This window comes from Artemia franciscana, chromosome 5, assembly GCF_032884065.1.
Source record: "Artemia franciscana chromosome 5, ASM3288406v1, whole genome shotgun sequence".
NCBI lineage: Eukaryota > Metazoa > Arthropoda > Branchiopoda > Anostraca > Artemiidae > Artemia > Artemia franciscana.
In genome coordinates, this window is record NC_088867.1 from 58,109,910 (window position 1) to 58,123,545 (window position 13,636).

At 34.3% G+C, this 13,636-nt stretch overlaps 2 protein-coding genes across 3 annotated transcripts in view; both read left to right on the top strand.

The window, feature by feature from the left end:
* Nucleotides 1-1,548: 1,548 nt before the first annotated feature.
* Nucleotides 1,549-13,636, top strand: part of LOC136027642 (uncharacterized) — a 242,873-nt gene continuing 230,785 nt past the window's right edge. Inside the window, exon 1 of the mRNA XM_065705069.1 lies at nucleotides 1,549-1,768. The gene's annotated coding sequence lies outside the window, so the exon portion shown is untranslated. The remainder of the gene's footprint in view (nucleotides 1,769-13,636) is intronic.
* LOC136027639 (uncharacterized) overlaps nucleotides 13,011-13,636 on the top strand; it is a 203,604-nt gene continuing 202,978 nt past the window's right edge. Inside the window, exon 1 of one of the 2 annotated variants that reach the window (XR_010617643.1) lies at nucleotides 13,011-13,090. The gene's annotated coding sequence lies outside the window, so the exon portion shown is untranslated. The remainder of the gene's footprint in view (nucleotides 13,091-13,636) is intronic. The other variant, XM_065705064.1, reaches the window with a different exon arrangement.

The following is a 13,636-nucleotide window of genomic DNA, read 5'->3' on the forward strand; positions in this document are numbered from 1 at the left end:
GTTTAAAGGAAGCATATACCCATTTTAACTCTTTAAAATCTAAATAACAGAATTTGACACAAAAACTCTTTATTTAACAACTACTAAAGCGTTACACGATCAAAAGCTAATAAAATAAACTATTAGAACACAAATAAACAGAAAACTGGAAAGTCTTCAGAAGAACAATGCAATCATTTTTAAATCTTTGTTTAACAGCCGATAATTTCAAAGCAGCTTCAATATACGTCTCTTGTCTGTAGGCGTACAAGGGGTGATGTTATTTTGACTAATAAGCTCCTGAATTCTAGCTTTCTTTTAAATAAGCCATTTCAACTTGACCAGTTTGCAATAACTAGGGGGCATAGTCGAAAACCATATCAGAAGAGAGCTGCCACTAAACCACGCAATAGTTTCTTCACTAGCAAAATAGTGAGTTTGTGGAATTCACTCACCAAAGAAGCGGTCACTACCCCTAGTACTGATGCCTTTAAAAGTGCTGTTGATGGAGAATGGTCATCAAAGCTGTGGCGAACTGAGTGGGATGCTGTTGAGACGTCCAACCATCGTCATCACTAACCAGCGATTCTACAGGGTTTAATCATCATTTTGCTGGACAATGGGATTTAAGGTAATTTAAGGTAAAATATTCAGTGATACTCATTTTCCCTTGAGGGATTTAACCTGTAAGGTGTCATATTTGGTATCTTCCTTGTTGGATAAAGCGCATATATGTGAACCAAAATTTTCAATTTCTCCAACGGATCAGGGGTTGTTCAGACTAATATCAGGAGGAAACCTCCTCCTCCCCTCCATTGAGCACAAATTTCAATATAATCCAGAAATTCAGTCAGATTTATTTTAAAAACAAAATTTAATTTAAGTCATTAGTAGTAGCAGTTAAAAATAATCTTTCTACAAAATTAAGTTTGCTAAGAGGGTTACAATTTGGATCTTTTTAACATACCTTAAACTAAATCCTAGGACTAATTTGATACTTCTAACACAATTGTTAGTCAATTTAAGCTTTTAAATTCTAGCAACAAATTCCTATTTCAGAGATCATACTTTCAGCAATGTCAGGAGGTACGGCGTATCCAGATTTTTTTCTAGGCAGTTAGTTCATAAGCATTTATAGTAAAAATGAGAAACGAATATTTTTTAGTTGCTCGCCTTCCATCTTTTTATCCATGCACTGATACTTTAATTATTAGAACTAGGTCTAAAAATAAAAAGTAAGTATGAAGCCAATTTCATATATTTTATGGAACTATGAAGAATTAAATAAACTGAATAATAAATTTTAAAAGGAGGTAGCATGCCAGCTCACGACTCCTGTTTAAAAACAGTCCACTATCATTACCAAACTCGCCTTGATCAACCAACTTATAAATTCCTAAATAAAATATGTGTCAACGGGCATTAACCACGATAGGTATTTTATAAAGACATATATTGGTAGAAAAAATTGATTATTTTGGGAAAATCAACAGCTGAAAAAAAGCAAAGGTTTAAAAAGGTCAAATTCGAAGATGAATATAGTTTATTTATTTTTTTTTTTACAGACCACCTGTACCTGTGGAACCAATTTCATCACCAGTACTCATTCCAATTGAAGCAGCACCGACACGACCACCATTTACTGTTGCACCCACACCACAACCGTCACCCCCAGTTCCTCAACAAGTTCAGTCTTTGCCCATTCCACAGCCATCTTTACCTCCTGTTCCATTTGTATCACAATCACAACAGGCGGAACGAACAGGACGAATTCCAGATGGCGCTGAAGGTACTATAATAATATCAGAATTTGTCAAATTCATATGCTACCTTCCAATGTTTGATGTCTTAAAGGTTTATATGAAGCTTTAGTTAACACAAATGGGGGTGAAATTCTTTCTCTAAATGTCGATACGAAGAACCCTCAACATAAGTGCTGATAGTAAAGGCCTCAAAAACTGTGCTGTTTCAGTGTTTTGGACCTCCCCCATACGAGTCAAACTAAAATTTTGCAAGTATTCTAACCCCATAGCCCCCCTGGATACAGCTTTGTTACGACTGTTTCTGTTTTAGCTCGCTGATCATTAATAAACAAAACTGAGATAACTTTTTTTTCCTCTCACTCGTTGTCAAGGAGTGGACCTCCAAAGGAATTCTAGCAGAAGAAGAAAAACCACTTATGGTCCTAATTCTGCCATTTACATTTCCATTTTTAGTTTATTTTGCCGGATCCTTCTTACATGTAAGTCTTTGAATTTACCTCGTTACAACACTGTTCCTTTAAACTAGCTATAGCATTATCTAAGCTTTCGAAAAAAGAGGAATTCACCTCCAAAATACAGAATAAGCTCGATGAAAATCACATCATAAAATTCAGCATATTAACCAGTTCTTGGTAACGAACTCAGTAAGGAGTGACCCGGCTAAATATTAAGCAAAACTCTAAAAAAATGAAATTTTGATGTTAATAGATACATCAAAAGAATCGTATTTTAAAATCGTGACGGAAAATAGAAAGCAAGACACATAAAAAAATATTGTATAACAACTATGGCAAATTCTTGCAGTGTATAATTTCCCCTGACAAGTTCACTCCTTTTCCCTCCCCATAGAAATTCCTCCGTGGAAAAACCCTTGCATGTATCCCAATAGCAATTACTATGCGTAAACAATGGGCAAATTTTATAACTTAAAGACCTATCCCCTGGGGATGGGAGTGGGGGGTCATAGGATACCCAAAGGTATATTTATTGGGTTTTTCATCTATGATGAACAAAATGGCTCAAATTGTGGTCGGATGATTTTGGGGAAAAAGTGGCGGGGTAAATATCTTAGTTACCCTCCGACTTTTTTGGTCACTTAAAAAGGACTCTCGAACTTTTAATTTCAGTTTGAATGAGCCTTCTTCTGATATTCTAGGACCACTGAGTTGATTCGATTACCCATGGGTGAAAAACAAATGCATCCGCGATCTTTCTTCTCTCTCTCTGGCAAAAAAATAAAAAATTCCACATTTTTGAAGATAGGACCTTGAAACGTATGCAGTAGAGTTTTCTGATACGTTGATTCTGATTTTGGGATTTTTATTAAGATTAATTGACTTTTAGGGGGTGTTTCCTCCTTTTTTGAAAAATCAAGAACATTTATGGCTCGTAACCTTTGATGGGTAAGAGCAAACTATTGAAATTTATATATTTGATATCAGCATAAAAGCCGATTCTCTTAATATATCTTTTTGTTTCAAAATTCCTTTTTAAAAACCGTTTTTTAGAGTTTTGGTTGCAATTGAGCCGAGTTGCACCTTACTTACAGTTCGTTACCACGAACTGTTTGAACCGCAATTTTCTCAGATTTTATTTTGGTTGTTATTACGTATATGAGAAAGTTGCCCCCTCCTCAGCACCTTGCTTTTGACGCTAAAATGGTCGCGAATTTGAAAAAAGCTTATTATTTTAATTAAACAATCCTTTTGTGTCTGGAGTCACTCTTAAAAAATTGGAATAAAAAGTAATACATTAGTGTATGTAAGGAGTGAGGTACTGAGAAAGGGACAACCCCCTCATATACTTAATGATTTTTGTTCGTTTTAAGTTTAGTGTTGTTCCTTACTTTCAGTTAGAAAAACTTGTTTTTTATTTAATACGAAACCACAAACCAAAAACATACAATATCTAGGGTTTGTTATCACATAAAAATCATAGTTAAGAATCTGTTTAAGATAATACTAAAGGCTAAGATTGGCCGAAAAATAACACAAACAGATAATTGTTTATATTAGTCATTATTTAGAAAAATTCTAACTTGACCGTAAAGAGCGACGTACTGAAAAGGGGAAAAACTCTCCATATACGTAATATGAGGGGTTTCTTCCCCTTGTCAATACCCCACTCTTTACGCTAAAGTTCAAATTTTGCTTTAATTCTTTAAGAATGCCTCCTGAATCAGAAAAGCCGTTTAATTACAATAAATAGCTCTTTTGAAACTACTAAAAATACTTTAGTGTAAAGAGCGAGATATTGACGAGGGCGTGAACCCCCACATATGTAATAATTTATATTCGTTTTAACTTCTGATGCTGCTCCTTTCGTTCAGTTGAAAAAACTTGTTTTTTTTTCTATTTAATTTCGGATTGCTTTTTAAATAAGGCTGGGAAATCCAGCGCCCTCTTCATAGAAATTCTCATCCGTATTTTTTGGCTGGTAATTCTAGTACATTCTTCAGACTTCTTATCTTTTTTTTATTTTTTTCTCCTTATTTCAGCCAGTATAAAAAAATAAATATCAGCTCGAACAAGGATAATATACCAGATAACGGCATGTGGAAAATTCCACATTTTTTTTCCGATAGGAGCTTTAAACTTCTGCAGTATGTTTCTCTTATACGCTGAATCTGACTAAAAGTAAAGCAACTTATATATTTAAAATCAACATAAAAATACGATTCTTTTGATGTATCTATTAATATCGAAATTTCATTTTTTTAGAGTTTTGCTTAATATTTAGCCGGGTCACTCCTTACTGAGTTCGTTACCACGAACTGGTTAATCTGCTGAATTTTATGATGTAATTTTCATCGAGCTTATTCTGTATTTTGGAGGTGAATTCCTCTTTTTTCGAAAGCTTAGATAATGCTATAGCTAGTTTAAAGGAACAGTGTTGTAACGAGGTAAATTCAAAGACTTACATGTAAGAAGGATCCGGCAAAATAAACTAAAAATGGAAATGTAAATGGCAGAATTAGGACCATAAGTGGTTTTTCTTCTTCTGCTAGAATTCCTTTGGAGGTCCACTCCTTGACAACGAGTAAGAGGAAAAAAAAGTTATCTCAGTTTTGTTTATTAATGATCAGCGAGCTAAAAGAGAAACAGTCGTAACAAAGCTGTATCCAGGGGGGCTATGGGGTTAGAATACTTTCAAAATTTTAGTTTGACTCGTATGGGGGAGGTCCTAAACACTGAAACAGCACAGTTTTTGAAGCCTTTACTATCAGCACTTATGTTGAGGGTTCTTCGTATCGACATTTGGAGAGAGAATTTCACCCCCATTTGTGTTAACTAAAGCTTCATATAAACCTTTAAGACATCAAACATTGGAAGGTAGCATATGAATTTGACAAATTCTGATATTATTATAGTACCTTCAGCGCCATCTGGAATTCGTCCTGTTCGTTCCGCCTGTTGTGATTGTGATACAAATGGAACAGGAGGTAAAGATGGCTGTGGGATGGGCAAAGACTGAACTTGTTGAGGAACTGGGGGTGACGGTTGTGGTGTGGGTGCAACAGTAAATGGTGGTCGTGTCGGTGCTGCTTCAATTGGAATGAGTACTGGTGATGAAATTGGTTCCACAGGTACAGGTGGTCTGTAAAAAAAAAACAAATAAACTATATTCATCTTCAAATTTGACCTTTTTAAACCTTTGCTGTTTTTCGGCTGTTGATTTTCCCAAAATAATCAATTTTTTCTACCAATATATGTCTTTATAAAATACCTATCGTGGTTAATGCCCGTTGACACATATTTTATTTAGGAATTTATAAGTTGGTTGATCAAGGCGAGTTTGGTAATGATAGTAGACTGTTTTTAAACAGGAGTCGTGAACTGGCATGCTACCTCCTTTTAAAATTTATTATTAAGTTTATTTAATTCTTCACAGTTCCATAAAATATATGAAATTGGCTTCATACTTACTTTTTATATTTAGACCTAGTTCTAATAATTTAAGTATCAATGCATGGATAAAAAGATGGAAGGCGAGCAACTAAAAAATATTCGTTTCTCATTTTTACTATAAATGCTTATGAACTAACTGCCTAGAAAAAAATCCCTTGGGTAATATATGTCTTTATAAAATACCTTTCGCGTTTAATGCCCGTTGACATATATTTTATTTAGGATTTATAGATTGGCTGGTCAAGGCGAGTTTGGTAGTGATATTAGACTGTTTTTAAACAGGATTTGTGAACTGGCCTGCTACCTCCTTTTGAAATTTATTATTAAATTTATTTAATTCTTCATAGTTCCGTAAAATATATGAAACTGACTTCCTGCTTACTTGTTTATTTTTAGACCTAATTCTGACTTCTTTTTTTTAGACCTAATTCTTACTTTCTTATTTTTTGGCCTAATTCTGACCTGGCTACTCTGAATACTAATGTGGCTCCTCTGTGGGTGAAAATTAGATCATGCTGACTCTGCCTTGCCCTTTACACTTGGTCAATGGTGGCTTCAATTGTCCTCAGAGACAGGGATTTTAGTTAAACCACAGTTAGGCTCTAAGATTTAAAGTGTTAGTCGAGTGTTTCGTGTTCCCTCGTGATTCTTTTGTGTTCCTATATAAACCGTGGTTTTGATTATATTTATCGATATTTTGCCGGAGTTCTGTCACGAAAACGATAGATAAAAATTTAATGGCTTCCCTTGTTTCGTATTTCCTTGTTTTTTTTTCAATCTCTTTACTTTCATTAATTATATTAATTTGAATCCAGGAGGGAGGGGGCTCTTGGGTTGAAACCCCTCCCTGAATTTTGTCTGACTCGTAAAATTGTAATTAAAAGGCATAAAACCAATTGTTGATGTTTTAGTTTTTTTTTAAACACATCCTAAAAAAAATTACCCCCTCCCGTAACAAAAATTCTGGATACGCCGTACCTCCTGACATTGCTGAAAGTATGATCTCTGAAAAAGGAATTTTGTTGCTAGAATTTAAAAGCTTAAATTGACTAACAATTGTTTTAGAAGTATCAAATTAGTCCTAGGATTTAGTTTAAGTTATGTTAAAAAGATTCAAATTGTAACCCTTTTAGCAAACTTAATTTTGTAGAAAGATTATTTTTAACTGCTACTACTAATGACTTAAATTAAATTTTGTTTTTAAAATAAATCTGATTGAATTTCTGGATTATATTGAAATTTGTGCTCAATGGGGGGGGGGAGGAGGAGGTTTCCTCCTGATATTAGTCTGAACAACCCCTGATCCGTTGGAGAAATTGAAAATTTTGGTTCACATATATGCGCTTTATCCAACAAGGAAGATACCAAATATGACACCTTACAGGTTCAATCCCTCAAGGGAAAATGAGTATCACTGAATATTTTACCTTAAATTACCTTAAATCCCATTGTCCAGCAAAATGATGATTAAACACTGTAGAATAGCTGGTTAGTGATGACGATGGTTGGACGTCTCAACTGCATCCCACTCAGTTCGCCACAGCTTTGATGACCATTCTCCATCAACAGCACTTTTAAAGGCATCAGTACTAGGGGTAGTGACCGCTGCTTTGGTGAGTGAATTCCACAAACTCACTATTCTGCTAGTGAAGAAACTATTGCGTGGTTTAGTGGCAGCTCTCTTCTGATATGGTTTTCGACTATGCCCCCTAGTTATTGCAAACTGGTCAAGTTGAAATGGCTTATTTAAAAGAAAGCTAGAATTCAGGAGCTTGTTAGTCAAAATAATATCACCCCTTGTACGCCTACAGACAAGAGACGTATATTGAAGCTGCTTTGAAATTATCGGCTGTTAAACAAACATTTAAAAATGATTGCATTGTTCTTCTGAAGACTTTCCAGTTTTCTGTTTATTTGTGTTCTAATAGTTTATGTTATTAGCTTTTGATCGTATAACGCTTTAGTAGTTGTTAAATAAAGAGTTTTTGTGTCAAATTCTGTTATTTAGATTTTAAAGAGTTAAAATGGGTATATGGTTCCTTTAAACTGTCAATTTAAAAGTGTAATTTTTTTCCGATTTTACCTCCCTTGATAGTTCCGCTCCTTTCAATTGGAATATATTTTTTAATTTCTTTCGTCAAAAGTAATTTATCGAAACAAACTGTTTTTGTTAGCTATTTCCTGGAACTGTATGCAAATTACTCATTCTAAATGAAGGATTGTTCAATAGCGTCTCCTAAAAGACTAGGGAAAAGATCCTGTCAGGTGACAGGCATAAAAAGAAGAAAAAAAAACATAGCGCATACTGTTTCGTGAGAGCCGAAACATAGCTTTCTCTCATCTCCCAAAAATAATCTACAAGTGCCTTTACCGATTATCCCTTCCCCCCCCCCCAAAAAAAAAAATCCAAAAAGTCTCAACTCAGTCTGAAATTCGAAAGAAAGAACAGGTTATAGTTAAAAAACTACGTTTAAAATTCGTCATATTTTCATAAAATGTACTGATTGTATGCAATCTAAGTAATTAAATATTCGCGCTTGCCTCTAGGCTTCACTGATAAACAACAAAAACTCTTGCTCTCTTTGAGCATCTTAAAACCAACTGACTGACCCCAATTGTAAAAGTAATCCTGAAAGCTGTTATCTGTCGTACGACACCATGTGATTGTTTTGAGATCAAATGTTGGCTTGGTGTACAGGCACTTAAATTTTAAATACAGTAAACCAGCATTCCTCGGGACATTTTTTGAATTAAATCTGTTAGAGTCAAGTCTGTTTTGGAAGTGTTGACTGTTTTTGATTATGGTAAGTATGTCATTGATCTGCTCTGAAATTTCACCGAAATGGAAGCTCTTTTATTTGAAATATAAATTTTTGGTCCAATTTGGAATTTTATTGTTAGAACCAATTTGGAATTGTAAGTTAGATAATTAGATAACTTCGAAGACCACACTGTCTTTCCATGACAAAAGTATATTTTAATCGACGTTTTAATTAACAGATATTGAATTTTTTAACAGGATATTTCGAAGTAGGTTTTAGTGCTTATGATGAACACTGTATATGTGTTCGAAAAATAGAGTTAAAAAAATTCATATTTGTTCACTGTCGATTAAAAGGTTTCATCCCTATTTTGAACTATTATGCTTAAGTTAGGTAATAGATATAAAAAGTAGTGCGTGATTGCTTTTGAAATAAGATAAACTTGTCAACTATATGTCTCTACATTCCGCCTACACCTACCATTCGATCATATTTTAACTCCCGCATTGCTTGTCAACAGGTCTGGAATTCACTAACTTCTTCAGTGCAGATATACAACTTGTTTGGGACTTTTAAAAGGATTCTTAAGGATCATTTAATAAAGAATCAAATAGAATATTTTTTTTTTTCTCTGAAGAGTTGATGTCCCCTGTGTTCTGTTTGTGGTGTGTGGTTGTCTTCTCTGCACTAGATTCCTATGCCTCAGGTATGTTCTCTATGTTTTTTTCTCCTATTTGTTGCTTATATTGTATCCCCCATAAATATATTGCCTATATTGAATTTATTGCTTGTATATTATTTTTTTATTATCCCCCTTGTATCTTTGCCCATGGAGCCTTTCGAGGGGAATTAAGTGTATTGTAATTCGATTTTCAATTGTATTTTGTATTGTCTTCTATTTAATATTAATAAAATTCTCTCTCTTTCGTCAGTCAGGTACGTGAGCTTAGAGGCTCAAACTCCCCTGCTGGCCAAAATATCATTATTAAGACTATCTTCATAATGTACAGCAGTTTTTACACTTTTTGTCTACTAAAATGATTCAACTAATAAGCACCCTCTCCCTCGCACAGAAATTGATCCTTGTGTGCAGTCATATCTTCAACAAATCAATTATTTTAAGGTGAAGGAGTCAAACTTCATTATCCCGCAACCCATAGTCTGCAAATCTCTAAAACTCTAAGTTTTACTATCCATTCATATGACCTCTGGTCAAAAAACCGCTATCATTATATATTAACCTTCTGGTACTAGCAGCAAAGTCCTCTCGAGATCGTTTTTTGTTCTTTACTCACCATCTATTTAAATTTGCAATTTTTGGAGATAAAAAAGAGGTTCATCTGCAAAGTTTATTTAGAAGAGGTTCGCACAGTTTTTGTCTAAATGTTTCGAGCATTTTGGTCTAGTTAAATTGGCTGCTTAGAAAGTATTAAAACTATGGAACACGGACATGAAGTCGGCGTAAGTTAGATTTACACCCCATAGACGTGACGCAGAGTAGATTCATCCTACTTAACAAAATTGTTTTGCAGTAGAGGGATTCGATGTTACTAACAATCGCACTGATAAAATATGTTTTTAAGCTTTTGCCGCAACATATTTTTGTTTGAGGATTTAGATAAATGAATATATATAGAAAATGCCATTCTTACTAATGGATTTAGCTATAGACAAAATTAATTTTTCAAGCGAAAGGCATAAAACTACTCCCCAAATGTCCGATTCCTATTATCAGAGATTACGGCATAAAAGGGGCTAATCGCAAAAATCAACGTCTTAGCGACGAAAAAGTCCCAGTCGTGAAAAAAAACGAAGGGAAGTAAGACTAGCTAGTGAAATTTGTAAAGACTTGTGGCAAACAATGACAGTTAAAGGACGATATTTAAAATATTGACCACGCTCCCATTATCATAATAACTTTCTATCTATAATTCAGCGTTATTGATCGATATCAGTATTTATTTTGTAAAAAATTAATGATAACAAAGAAGAATGTCAAAACTCCAAGTTTTGTTAGAGTCGTCAGTGTCATAATTTGAATGTGTGCTAAATGTCACTATCCAGAGACACTTCACAGTATCAGGCGAATAACGAGAATAAAAATGGAAAGCTAACCTAACCCTTCATTCCAGCTCAAGAAAAATGGCATTTAGTGATAAGTTTTTATCTCCCAAATAATGATATCACTGAAACAGGCGTTTATTTTCAATAAATTATAAAATACGTTAAATTTTGGTAAGAATTTACTTCTTGTTCTCAATAGCTAGTTCCTGGCCTTTAACAGAAAGAATAGATGACTCTCTTTCTCCGTATCTCATGGTAATCTTTATTTTAATGTAATTATTAGCAGCAGTCAGTGTTGCCACTTCTACCGATTTATCGGTAGATCTACCGATTTTCGGACTTTTAACCGAATAAATTTCAAGTCTACCGAAATACCGATTTTCTACCGATTTTTGGCGATTTTATGCCATTTTTTTTTCTTTTTAATTGGACATAATAGGTGTCACTGCGAACAGCACCATTCGGCGGAATCCCGGAGCCACAACTTAGACCTAGTTCATTCATTCCATTATGTGGCATTTGCTCTTCAACTAAAACATCATGAATGGGAAACAGAAGAACCGACATTGTCTTTTCTCATTTCACTTAAAAATGGTGGAGTTTATCGAATTTGTTTTCCTTTTCAACCATCTCAAATCAAATGAAAAGGGAGTACTTAATTAAGTAACTAATTATATTAATTATTTATTAATTATTGACATATTTATAGTCAGTTACATGGCTTAGACTCACTATTTTAGAGCTTGTAGAGCGTGACCCTAAGGTAGACCATAATGAAATGATGAAGGTATACCTCACAGTAAGATAATTTTACAAGGGAGCAGTTCCATAGATCAAAACCAGGCTCGTATATGATGATGATTTGAATGAGATGTCCTGCTTATAGAGCCTTCAAATGCTGCTAAGCTCAATTCTTCTAGTCTTGCACCACTTCTAGTTAAGCGTTTCCCTCCTACATGTCTTAGAGTTGCCATTGACTCGGAATGGTGTGAACAAAGCTCTGATGATGTCCTGAAGGATCTGTATCAGTCGCCAGTAGAATATTGGAGATTAATTTAGTCCATTGTTACCCCAAATGGCTGACCAAGGTTTGCAAATCTAAGGCACGTTATTTACTTTTTCTTTTCATTGCCTATCTAGAATGATATTGCAGAACAACTTTTCAGTACTTTAAAAGAAGTGAAGACTAATAGCAAAATAGATTGTCGACGCTGACCTTATCTGCCATCTTGCGTCACAAATGCGGGACGAAGAGGTTGATTATGCATTCTCCATTGCTGATAGTTGATCATGAACTAGAGAAACGGCTTAAGGAAGTACGAGCATCTGCGACAGTTGAAGAGTGTACATGAGTGATCAAATTTAGTCTATAATAGAAAAAGTTTCTGTTTTGTGTTGCATTGGATATTTGAAACTTCCACTGTTCCTGAATTGTTGTTTGAAGACCAAAGTATGCTTTATTGATTTATTGTAATAAAAAGCACCTAATTAAGTAGATTAGAATTCAATCAATGTATGAATCGATACGATCCTAGGCTAATGCTTCAAAATGTTAATGATGTATGTCTACGGTAGAAGAACAAAAGTTTCTGTTTTGAGTTGCATTGGATATTTGAAACTGCCACTGTTCCTGAATAATTGTTTGAAGACCAAAGTATGCTTTATTGATTTATTGTGAGGAAAAATACTGAATTCAATAGATTAGAATTAAATCAACGTTTTCTACTGATGCGATCATAGGCTTGTATCCTTCGTTTGCAGATGCGTATCAGTTGCTTTAATCATTTTAACCAAATATATGATTTGTTGAAGTCCAATTTTAAGTGCTTTACTATGATGAGAAGTATCTGATTATGTAGAATAGGATTCAATCAATAATAATTGAGTGTATTGAAAGTGTATTTCTTAAGCCCTGTTCTCATGCGCGTCTAGCTTAGCCTGTGTGTCTACGCGCGTGTTAGGCAATATATTCGTGTCTAAACATATCTTGTTCAAACGTAGGCATAAAAACCAAATGCCAATTTAATTAATACATGAAAATAGTTCTTTCTTTATGTGAGCAGTCAGATTCACAGGTGCTGCAGAATTGCAGTATGTACTGCAAATGCCGCTTTTGCAATATTTTAGAACCGCCGCTATCTCAAGAGTATACCATATTGGTATACTAGCGATTTACAAGAACCACTGCAAATGCTGCATTTGCAACGACTGCAATATTTCGTAACCGTCATTATTAACACGAGATCAAACAACACCTCATTACTCTTTTGCAGTTTTAAAGAAAATATTGCTTTAAATCGTCATATGATCAATCGAAAGTCGATAGACCGTTGTAGAATGGTTTAATTCTAAATTGATCTGGGACTTCAGCAAAAAATTGAGCATTTTTGCGAATTTAACATGCACTTAGAGGGTTTGGTCATGTCTAGAAATTCCCTACTAATTTTTCTACCGATAGCGGGACGTCATCTACCCATTTTCTACCGAATTTTAGGTACGCCACACCGAATTCCAAATCCTGCGAACTGGAAACACTCGCAGCAGCAACATCATAATTTTTGGAAGAAAAATGGTTGGAGGTTAGGGCAGGCCACATTCTTAATATTCCTATTTTGTAAGTTGAATGCTTGTTCTTCCTTGACTTTTAGAGTTTATCATTTTTAATTTTTTTAAAGGGAAAGATTAGGTTGCTAATTTCACTTTTTCGAAATAAACTGATGGTGTCTGTTTAGCCTACACCTCTTTAGTAAATGATGTTAAAACTTAGAGTTGGATGTTAGTATTCAGGTACTACTACTCAAAATGAGGGTAACATTCTAGTTAATTGACTTCTTGCTATCTCGGAAAGGGTTTAGGTTAGGAAAATGAAACTTTCAGGGATGAATCTACAGTCTAAAGTATGTCCTGGGAAGGTATTTTGAAGCAATACCTCCACTCCTCCCTCTAGAGGGCCCTGACTTTCAATGACCTTTAAAAATATGCATGTTATAAAAGTGAAACCTTGCAAAATAGATCTTCTGCTTCATTGAAGTACAACAAAATTGTTTTCAGCTTCATAACTTTGCTTTTTTTCCATTTTAGCCTATAAGGTTTATAGATATACAAATACATCTCCTAAATTTTGAAAAAAAAAACATTAACATGGCTCAAAATTCTACTC